This window comes from Pundamilia nyererei, unplaced genomic scaffold (assembly GCF_000239375.1).
Source record: "Pundamilia nyererei isolate P.nyererei 1_Seehausen unplaced genomic scaffold, PunNye1.0 scaffold00027, whole genome shotgun sequence".
NCBI lineage: Eukaryota > Metazoa > Chordata > Actinopteri > Cichliformes > Cichlidae > Pundamilia > Pundamilia nyererei.
Window position 1 is genome coordinate 4,222,916 of NW_005187428.1, and position 12,219 is coordinate 4,235,134.

At 39.7% G+C, this 12,219-nt stretch overlaps 1 protein-coding gene across 1 annotated transcript in view; it reads left to right on the plus strand.

The window, feature by feature from the left end:
* The window catches only part of kcnq1.2 (potassium voltage-gated channel, KQT-like subfamily, member 1.2), a 173,094-nt gene that overhangs the window by 158,034 nt on the left and 2,841 nt on the right, over positions 1 to 12,219 (plus strand). The window lies entirely within an intron of this gene.

Here is a 12,219-nt window from a genome sequence, read left to right on the forward strand (position 1 = left end):
GTGTGTTTGAGGGGCTTGAGGGTCTTTTGGTAGTTGTGGCAGCTGGTAGTGAGAAAGGCGCAGGGGGTAGGGTGGGTGGGTTTCCCTCATTTATAAAGACACTCCTGTGTGAACACTGTGTGAGTCCACACCCTGGATGTATGCAGTCGCATCCAGAAGCCGACCGGCAGATTACCTTTAAACACGCAAACGAAAAATCCTTCCTAGAACTCTCTGAGGTTCATATCCGTATGTGTGCATGCGTGTTCCTCCTCTTCAGTAGATCAGTGTGGGTGATTCAAAGATTTGTCACCTTGAGTCACTGCCTGACTGCTGGTGAAATTTAGAGCAGCGTCGTGTTATTTAGCAGAATTCTTTTTTCTTTTTTTTTTTGCTCCAAGGACACTATGAAATGCCATCAAACTTTCCTGATAGAATCATGTGATGGCTATTCATCATCCCACATTAGAGAACAGTAAGATGAAGAAATCTTAGTGTTTGCGTCATGGTACGTGGCGAAATAATTCCTCAAAAGGAAGAGGCCTCAGAAAACTGGAAATTTTGTTTCCAGACAAGCTATTTGTGTTATGATCAAACATGAAAAAAATTACACTTATATGTTAATTTTTTTGTTTGCTTAATGTAAACAAAACGTATTCAAACATGCTTGCAGCCATATTCTGTCTTTGTGGGGGTCACCACACTGGGGACCAGTTAGGAGCAGATCATGTCCAGCTGTCTCTGAAGACAAATGGTCCATCAGGCAACTGCTCACTCCCCAAACCTGTCCTCTAAACTCCCCCCTAGCCTTCCCCCTCCCCTTCTTCAAGGGTATTTACTTGACTTTATGTAATAAAAATCACTGTGAGTGCCTTTATCAGTTTGGTCACAGGATTAGCATAGGTGTGCGTGGTGTTGGCTCCTGCAAGCAGATTGGAGCAGCTTTAAGTGTTTCTAGATGGACAATATTTTGCTTTATGGGTTTCACATGTAATGGACATTTGAGGGGGGTTGTTTTTGTTTGTTTGTTTAACATTTGTCCCAACTCCAGCCTTTGATAGTTATCATTTAACATTCCACAGATTTTCATAGAAAATTGAACTTTCATAAAAATGAGACACAAACATTAGTCAAAGTAAAATCATTACTTTGTTTTCTTTCCATGTTTAAAGCAAAATATTTAAAAGAACATAAGCGCTTTTTTTTTCTTCTGGCCCGTTCTACTCTATTTAAGCGCTCATTACTCATTAGTACCATTTTTTCAGTGTTTCAAATATCAACATATTCTCAGTCACACATTATGTGACCTATGAATCACATTTTTTTTCAGCCAGTGGAGCAAAACCCAGACCTGTACTCCTTTGAGCTTCCAGGAGCAGTTTAATCTCTTCACAACTCATAATTCATCTCAATGAGTTTGTTTATGCTTCGCATGTATTTTTTTCTGCGCGTAACATTCCCCTGACCCACACAACTCTCAATGGCGAAAACTCTAACGTGCCTCAAACGTGATGTCAAAGCCTCTCCCACACTAGAGCGAGCGATTTGATTTATGAATTTTTTTAGCCTTTGTACAGCATGAGAAGCCCGTCTGTGTTCCCCACCAGACGTGCTTATATGGACACACTGGTGGATGTACGCTAACATGTGCATGTGCTCATGTGTGCATTACAAACATATCCAAACAGAATCATCAGTAAATCAAGTGAAACACCCGCTACGTTTCAGCGCACAAGCGTGAGCGCTGAACAACAGAGAGATCAAAAGGGAAAAAAAGAAGCGGAGGGGAGGAGTGGATGCAGGGGATTGTACGTCCTTGTGAAAGTAGCCCTCAGAAACAAAAGCAGCTTTGAGTGCGCACCCACTCAGAAGAGAGATTAGCCAGTACACACACCCCTCAACACACCACCACTATCACCAGCAGCACCACCCCTGCTGAAAAAAAAAAGAAAAAAGCTTTGGCTGCAGTTTAGCGGCACGTGGCGCAACCCTTGATACTTACCATGTGCGTCAGGTGCTCTTGCTCGGTTTCCTGTTCTTTAAAAACATACCCACCATTTCCCTCTTTCTCTCCCTCCTTCCCTCAGCCAAAAGCAGTCCATTCACACTGCACCCATCCAGCCTTGCCCGTCATTTCTTCTTACTCTCTTTCTCTTTTTCTGTCCATCTCCTTTCTCCTGCTTTTACAAATACAAAGAACATATTGTATCTGCCAGCGTTAAAGTGAATCCATTCTCTTTGGCAGTGGCCCAGCCGGTGGTGAATCTGAGCTGGGCAAGCTCTGTTTTCCAGTTGGCACCAAGGCCACTGGTGGAGCAATTTGGTCGCTCATTGGGTTGGTGAATTTGAATCTAGCTGACACATTGGTTTGGGATTCATTCATGCAGTCTGTCATTTTTGCTCTCTCTTTCTCTCTCTCTGTCTCTCTTTTTTTTTCATTCATCTTGCAAATCGTGACCTCAGTTCATCTCTTATAAGGATTTTGAAATGTATGCTTTCTTGGACACCGTCTTTCTTTTCACAATGTGTTACAACATATAGGGATTTCTGGAGGATCACGAGCTCCTCGGGGTTGTACGCAGTTATTTACAATATTATTCAGTTCTCCAGGACACGTCTATAAATGGGTCACATGAATTTAAACCCAACACTTTCACAGATTCATTGCATTAGTTGGTGGTTTTCTGTTGCCTTTTTCCATCTGATTGGAAACCAGCCTGTTGAGCCTTCAAAAAAACACAGAGGAAGAACATTTTAAGGTCATGGTACTATTCAGATTTAGTTGTGGAAAGTCTTGGAGAAGGTTATTGAATTTTACATCAGGGCCACATCAGCAAAATGCAAAACCCAGAAACACACGCTTTTGAATGTACTAAATAGAGCTTGTAATTACTGAAATATACTTACTATTGCCACTCCTCTTAACACTCCACATAATCCCGAAAACATTGCCAAAGCTGCACAGTTTTGCACAAAAGTCCATATAAACACGCACAGACACAAACTTGCCAATAATGAGACGCTATCATATTTCGTAATCATAGTTCAGGCCCAGAACTACCCTCTCCTCAGACATGACAGAGCCCAGAAGATGAGTCAACACACTCATACAATAGCAAAAACAAACTGGTGAATATTTGAAGTTTGTCTGACTGTCTCTCTTTTCTTTACTCACTGAATTTGATTCCCCTTCCTTTAATAGCTGGCTAATACTTGTCTTTTTCTGTCAGTAGTTCTCTTTTACTGCATGTGTCTGTGTTATGTTGAGGGTAGAATGTGATGATAATTATGTTGCTTAGTTTTTTAAGGTAGCTTCTGTCGATTTAGGGGAATTGTGGCTTTTTTTAGATCAGCATTTTTTTCGAGGTGCTTTCAATAATGTTATAGTTAGTATCCTGATAAGATTTAATGTATTGTGTCTCGTACATGACATGTTTGTGTGTGTTCTTTCCTGGAGACAAAAAAGCAGCTTATGTCCTTTTTTCATTCTGTATGAATTTATAATCTCGTTTTTTCTTGGCCTTTTCAGTTTCTCTTTCTCACCTCTGACTTTTATTCTCCATTCATTCATGCCCTGTCACATTGATGATAAAGATGACCTATGTGTAATGCTAGCTTATTATTGGCCCAACAGAAAAGCCAGTGTATGCCCCCTCTGCTGCTTTTCTGCATTGTCCTTTGTGTAAAGACAGAAATGCTGGAGCCTGTGTGTGTTCATATGTGTGTGTTTGTGGTGTAGGTGAACGACAATGCACACGCAGTTTGGGTGAGCTGCTCAGGGTATCAATAGAGACTCTGAGAAATTCACCTAAACTGACCCATTGTTAATGTTTGCAAATATACAGTACACATTACAGTACACTACAGTATACATTACATTTTATGAAAACAAAGTTATAAAAATATTGCCAAATGCTGTCCTCAGTGTTAAACTTGTATGAAAAATATTCCAAAGTTGACATTTTAATATGGTTAATGTGGCATTTTTTTCTGATTAACAAAACTAAGTGACAACAGCAAACAGTAAAGGTTAACTTTAACTCATAGGCAGTGTAAAAGATGGATATAACCACTGTAGTATGTCACACGGGGGTTTTGCTCTCTGTATTTTTAAGCTCAAATGCTAGTATTTTGGCTTCTGCCCTGTTGTTGTTTTTTGGGGGGGAGACTGAAATTAACTTATATGGATTAAACAGTCTAGCTAACTTTAGCAAGCTACATAGAAACTGTGCAGGTGTTATTGTGCAGACAAACATATCAGCTAATTATTGCTCCTTTTCAACTCACCTGTTTTGTTAAACTGGATTTGATGGTTCAAATTTTCACAATGCACGATCTACTCTAAATCACATGTTGCCCAAGGTAATCAGTACAAGAACAAAGTATCTGTTACGATGATAAATCAGACAGGTTTTTCTGTTTGCTGATGCTAGCTCTGTTTCTACACCATGTGGGACTGATCTCAGAGCCAGTTACAACCATTGTTAATAGGAGATAAGTCCATAAAATAGAGACACACTACAGTGTCTAATGGGATCCAAGACAAGCGTACTTCCTGTACTTAATCGTGACCACAAGACATCAGTATTTTAAAGAATAGATAAAAAAAACAGGCAAGAAACTTTATGACAGAACACTGTTTGACATGAAAGGAGAGAGATCACTTTCACTTAGGTATGTTTTAATTGACATCAATTTTTAGATTTTACTAGGCAAGTACTGCTTGCCTTGCTTATCCTCACTTAAATACGACTGCTAAAATTTTACTAAAACTTTTGCTTGTATCAGGTTGTAAATATGCTTTTTAATACTATAAAGTTGGATCATTTAACATGGGGATTGACTTCTCTTTGGAGGCATTCTCAACAGGCAGCTAGAGGAACTGTAGTTTATGACACTTTTTCAGCTTCGGGGGTTGTCCCTTGCACTTTTTTCATGTCATTTTTCTTCTATAGCAAAAAATGCCACAAGTGTAATCCTGACATATCATCTTTAAAACATTTACATTTGTAACTCGTGTGCTTTTGGATTGATTTCAAGCCATGGTTGGAAACTGGACAACAGAGTGATCAGCGTCATTCTCCTTTTTGCTTTGCTTTAGCTGTGACTTGTTTGGTAGTGTACAGTTATAACAGCGGGTTGTTTTTTTTTGCTGAAGACAAGGTTCACTGTGGCTGGAAGCTGGTAGTGAGTGCAGTAAACAAAAACAATTAGCTGAAATGTGATAAATGTGAAACTAAGAGAGATAGCAGAGTCTCTCTTAGTTTTGTCTCTGCTGTGTGTTTACACAAAACATCTTTCACATTTTTTACAATGTATATGGACTAGAACAACTTTGATTGATACAGTTAGTTTTAAATAATATCTTTAATCAAAAATATGGTAAGTGTTTATTGCAGGGATAGACTGTATAAAAGTCATTTTGGAATGTATTTAACTGAGGATGCATTTGTGTTACACATTAAGAAAAGTACTGGCTCCCGGTGCAGTTATTGACCTGATGTCAATGCCGGACCATTGGTGAGTTTTACACACCGTGCACCTCAGATCTCCACTGCCCCACTTTGAAACTTTATGCAGTCTGAGTAGCTTTGGCTCCTGATAAGTTCCACTTTGCAATAATGCCACTTTCAGTTGAGTGTGGAATATATAGAACGGAATACATTTCATGAACTGATGTCTCAGCTGTGAAATCCTATTACAATACAACACAAAAAATAAAAATTTTTTACAAAAATGTGTGAAGGCAGGCTGCATGGTTAGGCGCTTTAGGGCGATCATGGCTCAAGAGTTGGCAGATCGTCTTGTAATCGGAAGGTTGCCGCTTCGAGCCCCGGCTCCGACAGTTTCGGTCGTTGTGTCCTTGGGCATGACACTTCTGGTGTTGGCCAGAGGGGCCGATGGCGCAATATGGCAGCCTCGCTTCTGTCACTTTGCCCCAGGGCAGCTGTGGCTACAACTGTAGCTTGCCTCCACGAATGTGAGAGTGAATGAATAGTGGAATTGTAAAGTGCTTTGAGGGTCTCGAAAAGCGATATATAAATGCAATCCATAATTATTATTTTTTACACCTATGGCAATGGTCTTGAAACACTTGAATTAAAAATTTAAGAGGTGTGGTCCAGTACTTGCCCATATAAACTGTTTATGTTAGGCTTAGGTTCTAAGATTAGGCTCAAAACTTTGCTTTTTGTCATATGATTTGTCAATCATGTGATTGACAAATCATATGACAAAAAGTTAGGGCTGGATCAGGTGACCATAAACCATCTATTTGTTATGCTTCAATAGGCCTAGGCTCCTGGGGGACTTCCAATGGTACCCTGAGCATTTCTTCTTCACCCACCTGTTTCCATTCTGTGTGTTTATACATCATTGCTGTATTTAATTATTTGTAATCATTAAATTATAGCCTTTTGTCCTGTCTCTTGTTGCCTTGTTTCCCCTTACCCCATGCAGTTGTGGCTGACAAGCCTATTCTGCTGGAGGTTTCTTCATGTTAAAAGGGAGTTTTTCCTTCCCACTGTTCCCAAGTGCTTCCTTATAGGAGATCATCTGATTATTGGGGTTTCTTTCCAATTTTGTAGAGTCTTTAACGTATATTATAAAGCACCATGAGGTGCCTTTTGTAATGAATTGGTGCTATATAAATACAGTTGAATTGGGTGTTAACGCTCTTTGTTCCACAAGACTGTCAATACAATCTCTTGTAATATGAAAGTGTTTTTGTCGTAACAGTAGTCTTCACAATATTGTTATTATACAAGAGGGTACCTTTTAATTAGGAAAAAAAATCAAACATATCCCCTTTTCCTGCCTCATTGAGCTATCATCAGCTGACTTCAGTTTCTGTAGTGGGAAGAGGAAATAATCAGTCATCAGTTTTTGAGAAATGGAGTTATGAGCAACACTTTTATTTTTAGTCAAGCTCAAACTGCATCTAGAAAAGACTAGAAAAGTCTAGAAAAGACTATCTACTACTGCTGTATGCCAACCCCCAACGAAGCAGCCAAAGCTTGATTTTCAGCGCTTCATGTAGCCTAAGGTTCATATTGTAAACTAATAAAAATGTGACAATGAATCTCAGGCTGTGAGAGCAAAGCAAAAGTAGTGTAGAGAGCAGTGTAAAGACTTAATTTCTTCAGGGAGTAAATAAGTGACATAATGTCTAACTTTTTGAGAAAGTAACAAGTGATTTGTAATACAATACTTTTCTGTAATGACCCCTCACGATGATTGTTAATGTGCAATCTCAGAAAAAAATTAAACAGCTACTTAAAATCTAGCTTTGTAATTCACACGGATTTAATGGGAATTAGAAATGAATTGTGCTGTGCAGGTTAAGTCAAGGGGTTTTTTGAGGTCAGTGTGGTGGGAAAACACTACATATTCATTACAGCATGCGAGGATGGTGACCAGCACAATTGTTTCCCTCTTGTCATATCTGTTTTTCTGTCTCAGCTCTGGTGCTATTGTCTCATGCAACCAACAGCGTTTCAATGACAGGAATCTTGTTTTGTTGAATAGCGCGCTGCCTGGACTGACACAGATGCCAAGACATTCCTGGAGCTGGTAGTCTTTCCTTCTTGGCTACTCTACTTTACTCTCCTTCTGTTTTCTCTATTTTCACTCCTATTCCCTCCTCATCTTTCCCTAGTCCTCCTCAAGGTGACTGTCAACGTGAGGGAAACAGAAGAAGAGAACGCAAGTGGAATGGACAGGTTTATATTAAAGTTTTGTTCCCTTCTTTCTTTCTTTCTTTCTTTCTTGCTTGTGTGTTAGGGTGTTGAATGCTCAAAGAAAAGCTGTGTACTCGGCAGTCCAGTCAGGGTTGCGCAATACAATGTATATCCCAGTGTTGTTTTCCCCAGCTGAATAAGCCATGCCACTTCACAACACCTAATTACCATTCATTACATGTCAAGGTTAGCATACACTCCCTCGTTCGTACGTATCTCATGTCCTTCTTACATTTCCTACCTCCATTTGTCAGTAATCCTGCGATGGTAGAAGTTGGCAAGACTCAAAGAATGCAGCAATAGCAAGCCTGAGCTTTTCTCCAGGCTTTATAAAGTCCCCAACAGATGGCAGTGTGAATCATCCTATCGGCAAAGACCAGCTTGTGATGAGTGAATCATGTATTACTAGACTTCTTCCTATGAAATTGTAAAGCAGACACAAATCTTGTGAAGTTATTAATTATACCTTGTAGCATTTTTAAACAAGGTTACAAAATTCTGCTTGAGACAAGCTGCATCTCCAGAAATAAATGAAAATGTAAAAAAATAATGAACATTCAATCAGCGTTAGGCCACATACTATTTGTGGTGAGAAGGCTTTATGAAGCTGACACATGTTAAACCAACATGTGATGTTATCTGTTCTCATTTCCATCCTGGGTGGTTTTTACTGTTCTTTGTGCTGTGGCTCCACTTTACAAGTTGATTGTCTTGTGTGTTATTTTATCTGATCATGAACTTGGTTTGGACCAGACTTTGAATATGGCCACAGGGAGCGGATCATCCTCTATCCTAAGCGGCAGATTTTTTCTACTCCAGCTGCAGTTAAGTCCATAAGTATTTAGACAAACACGCATCTTGTTTTTCTATATTTTTGCCCTCTCTACACTTCTACAGTGGATTTAGCTCAAAGGATCAAGATGCGACCGAAGTGTCGAAATAGAAGTCGCAGGATCAATTGTTGAGTGCGCAGTGCAGTAAAGGCATGGCAGAGGATCTCAAATGAGGAAACGCAGCATTTGGTGATGTCCATGTGTTCTAGACTTCAGGCAGTCAGTGACGGCAAAGAATTTTCATCCAAGTATTAAAAAAATATATAAATGTAAAATTGTGTTTGTTCTATTACTACATACTACATACATTTTCCTGGACAGTCTGTTAGACTGGTGACATGACGACTTTTACGACAGTGTTAGCATCTCAACAAGGGCGTGGCTTCTTGTTGGCTCCATTTTTTTTGTTTGTTGTTTACTAGGTGACAAGAGTGGAATTTATGCACATTGTATGTGGCTGTACTTGTTATTGTGTACAAGACAACAGACAGTCCCAGGGGAGGGCAGGAAGGTGGTTCAGGAAGGGTGTTCCTGTGTGAACGGGAGCTCTATGCTCTCCTCACCACTGTGGTTCATGTCTCGACTGATTGTTCTTATGATTGGAAGTACATGAAGTACTGGTGAAAAATAGAACAAAGTGTACCTGCTTTGTTTGCTAACTTTATATAACATCCCTTTGTGTTCCCACAGTCATTGATTTTGACATTTTCTGTAAGTTAGATGATAGTCGACAACATTTACCAATTGCAGCCTTTACACTTTTTTCCTCTCTCACTCACTCTCTGAACTGGCTCAGTCAGTCAAAGGGACCTCAGTGGAATTCAGGGAAAGCCCTGCTGCTGTAGTGTCAGGTTTGTGACTTATCCCATGTGTTGTCTGTGGTCAGAGGGCGAGGCAGGGACAGCTGGAGCATCACCTGTCACTGGATCGCATTTGTTTTTATGACACAGCAGTGGTTCGATCATAGCCCTAGTACAAATCACTTTGGACACCTATATAAATAATGGCACATTACAAAGTGTGCCACATTTAATTAGTATTTCTTCTGTATGTGCACTGTGACATAAACGAGCAGTGAAGCAGAAGGAACTTTCTCAAACTTTATAACCACATGGATTATTGTAAAGGCTAATGTCCGTATGATAATATGTAGATTCATATGTAAAAAGGAAATTTGTGTATTGAATAACTTTGTAAAAAGGCTTGTTATCATCTCTCATGGGGTCACGTAAATGGTTTTAACTATTATGTTTTTTTATTACACCTCAGCATAGATTCCAAAAGAAAAAACACCTCTGACATACGCTAGTGATATATTCAAACACATGCGCTTTGTCCCCCTCTCACCGGCACCGGCCCCCCTTTCGACCCCATAAAGCGCACACATACATAAAGTCAGTTGCAATAAATAGGTCCGCCGTGTTTTGGAACACGCCTGTCTAATTATGTTTTTCTTGTCTCTCTGTGGGTCTCCTGGGCATTTCCTTTCAGATTCACAACAGGAGGAATTCCTGATCCATTTTAAGCTCCAACGAGAATGTTGATAAGTCTGTAGATTACCAGCAAACATGTTTATGATACCCTATTATTCTCTAAGCTTCATCCAGGCCCAGCGCGTGCTTCATCTACTTAGCACAGCTATTTAGGTCATGGGACAATCTCAGAAAAGTCCAGTGGGTGGTGAAATATAAGCAAACCTTAGCAGAAAAGGTCAAAATGAAGTTATTGTTGCACAGTCATACTGCAGAATATTGGCAACACAATTCAGAGCAATTCAAACTTTATGAGTAAGTGAAGGTAGCGCATTGAGGCACGACTGGGACGCTACTATCTGTGTAATCTTTAACTTGAAATGCGTATCATAAATTTAAGGGTAAAGCCATCCTGTCTTGATGTCTAGACTCTTCTGATTTGACAGTGTACAGTTATCTGTGAATTATGGCCATTGCCGTGCTGTGATGTGATTTCACTCTTCCCTGTGACCTACTCTGATATCTGAGATTTACGCTTCCTATTATGGCTCATATTTCAACAACAATAATAGCCGCTAAATGTCCTACTCTACCATAAAAATGTCTCGGCCATCAGACACACACAGTAAAAGATGGGGAGGGGGAAAAAAGGCACATACCCTTTATCCTAGAAAATGCCACTGATGTTATGATGTTAACTGCACAACTGTGCCTTGCCAGTAACACAACAGCGCTGTGCAGAGACCACAGTCTGAATCTGTGTGCTCTGCCTGATGCTTGAGATGCTCTTTGATGTGAGTTGCTGTTTAGGCTTTGATTTATGAAGCACAGTCATTTTCTACAGTTTCTTGAAGACATCTGAGCCATCAGAGGATTTTGGTTTGTGTGTGTATGTCTGTAATTGCTAGATAAGTTTAAAGGTAAAACCAAGGTTAAGGCTAAGAATATGTGAAGATATAATCTATCACATTTACTCACACAGTGACCAGGGCCTTTGTATGCTTTTAGCTGCAGAAGATATCAGGCCTTTATTTGAAGCAATATGCTTATATTTAGAGGCTGGCCTTTTTTTTCCTAATTCAGGCGACTAATAATAAGATATGTTAAAGCATATAATTTTAAGTCTTGATCTCCTTGTCAAAGTTACTTCTTAGTGCTGTTGATGCTGTGGAGAACGGTGAATCTTTATCAGAAAGAATCTGGACAAGGTGTTATTTTATCAACAAGCAGACTGGGACAGAATGCTGTTACATGTGCCAGCACAACTGTCATCAACACAGAAGCCCGCTGCACTCATAGTGTCACAGTTGGCCTAGTCTAACACAAAGTTAAATAAAACACAATGTGAGGAACTGAAGTAGAGCATGTTAGGCTTTACACTTTATGCAACTGACTTAAATTCAAAGCTCAGGCTTTATTTCTTAACAGGGCTTTTTATAATTGCAGCATTTGCAGGCTTTAGGGGGCGGGCCTTGCCAACCACTCCAACCGTCATTATCAGACACCCAGCTTTTAATAGACTGTTAGTTTTTATTTAACTTCTGTACTTTTTCCCCTAAGTGTGGCATGCTAATGTCATTAGCAAGCTCCATATGCTCATTATTTCAGTTTAACTTAGTGACTGGGTGTTTCTCATATTTAGTAGAGTATTTAGACACATTGGGAAGCTAACAGAGAGTCTGGAAGCAAAAATTACATTTTAATTCATGCTCATTGGTACTGCACTGCTTAGTGTTATTTTTGACATGCAGAATGAACAGAAAAACATGATCTGTCAGAAACCAAGGTTAGTATTACTATTAGTAGTAGTAGTACTTTTAGAAGTAAGTGGTGGAAAACAGTGGTGAAACTATTTTTGAACCTCCAGCTCCTGCAAATAATTAAAAAGTATAAATAGAAGTTTTTCGTTTTTTGTATGTCCATGGATGGGTTTAAATCCATATTGTTGAATGGGTGGATGACTTTTTGTGTAAAGCACTTTTACTAGTCCTTAGGGACTAGTAAAAGCGCTATACAAATACAGGCCATTTACCATTTGTTACAGAAAGAAAATTGCTTATTAATTTACAAATGGCCTGTATTTGTATAGCGCTTTTACTAGCCCCCCCTAGGGACCCCAAAGCGCTTTATCATCCACCCATTCACACACTGGTGGAGGCAAGCTACAGTTGTAGCCACAGCTGGCCTGGGGCAGAC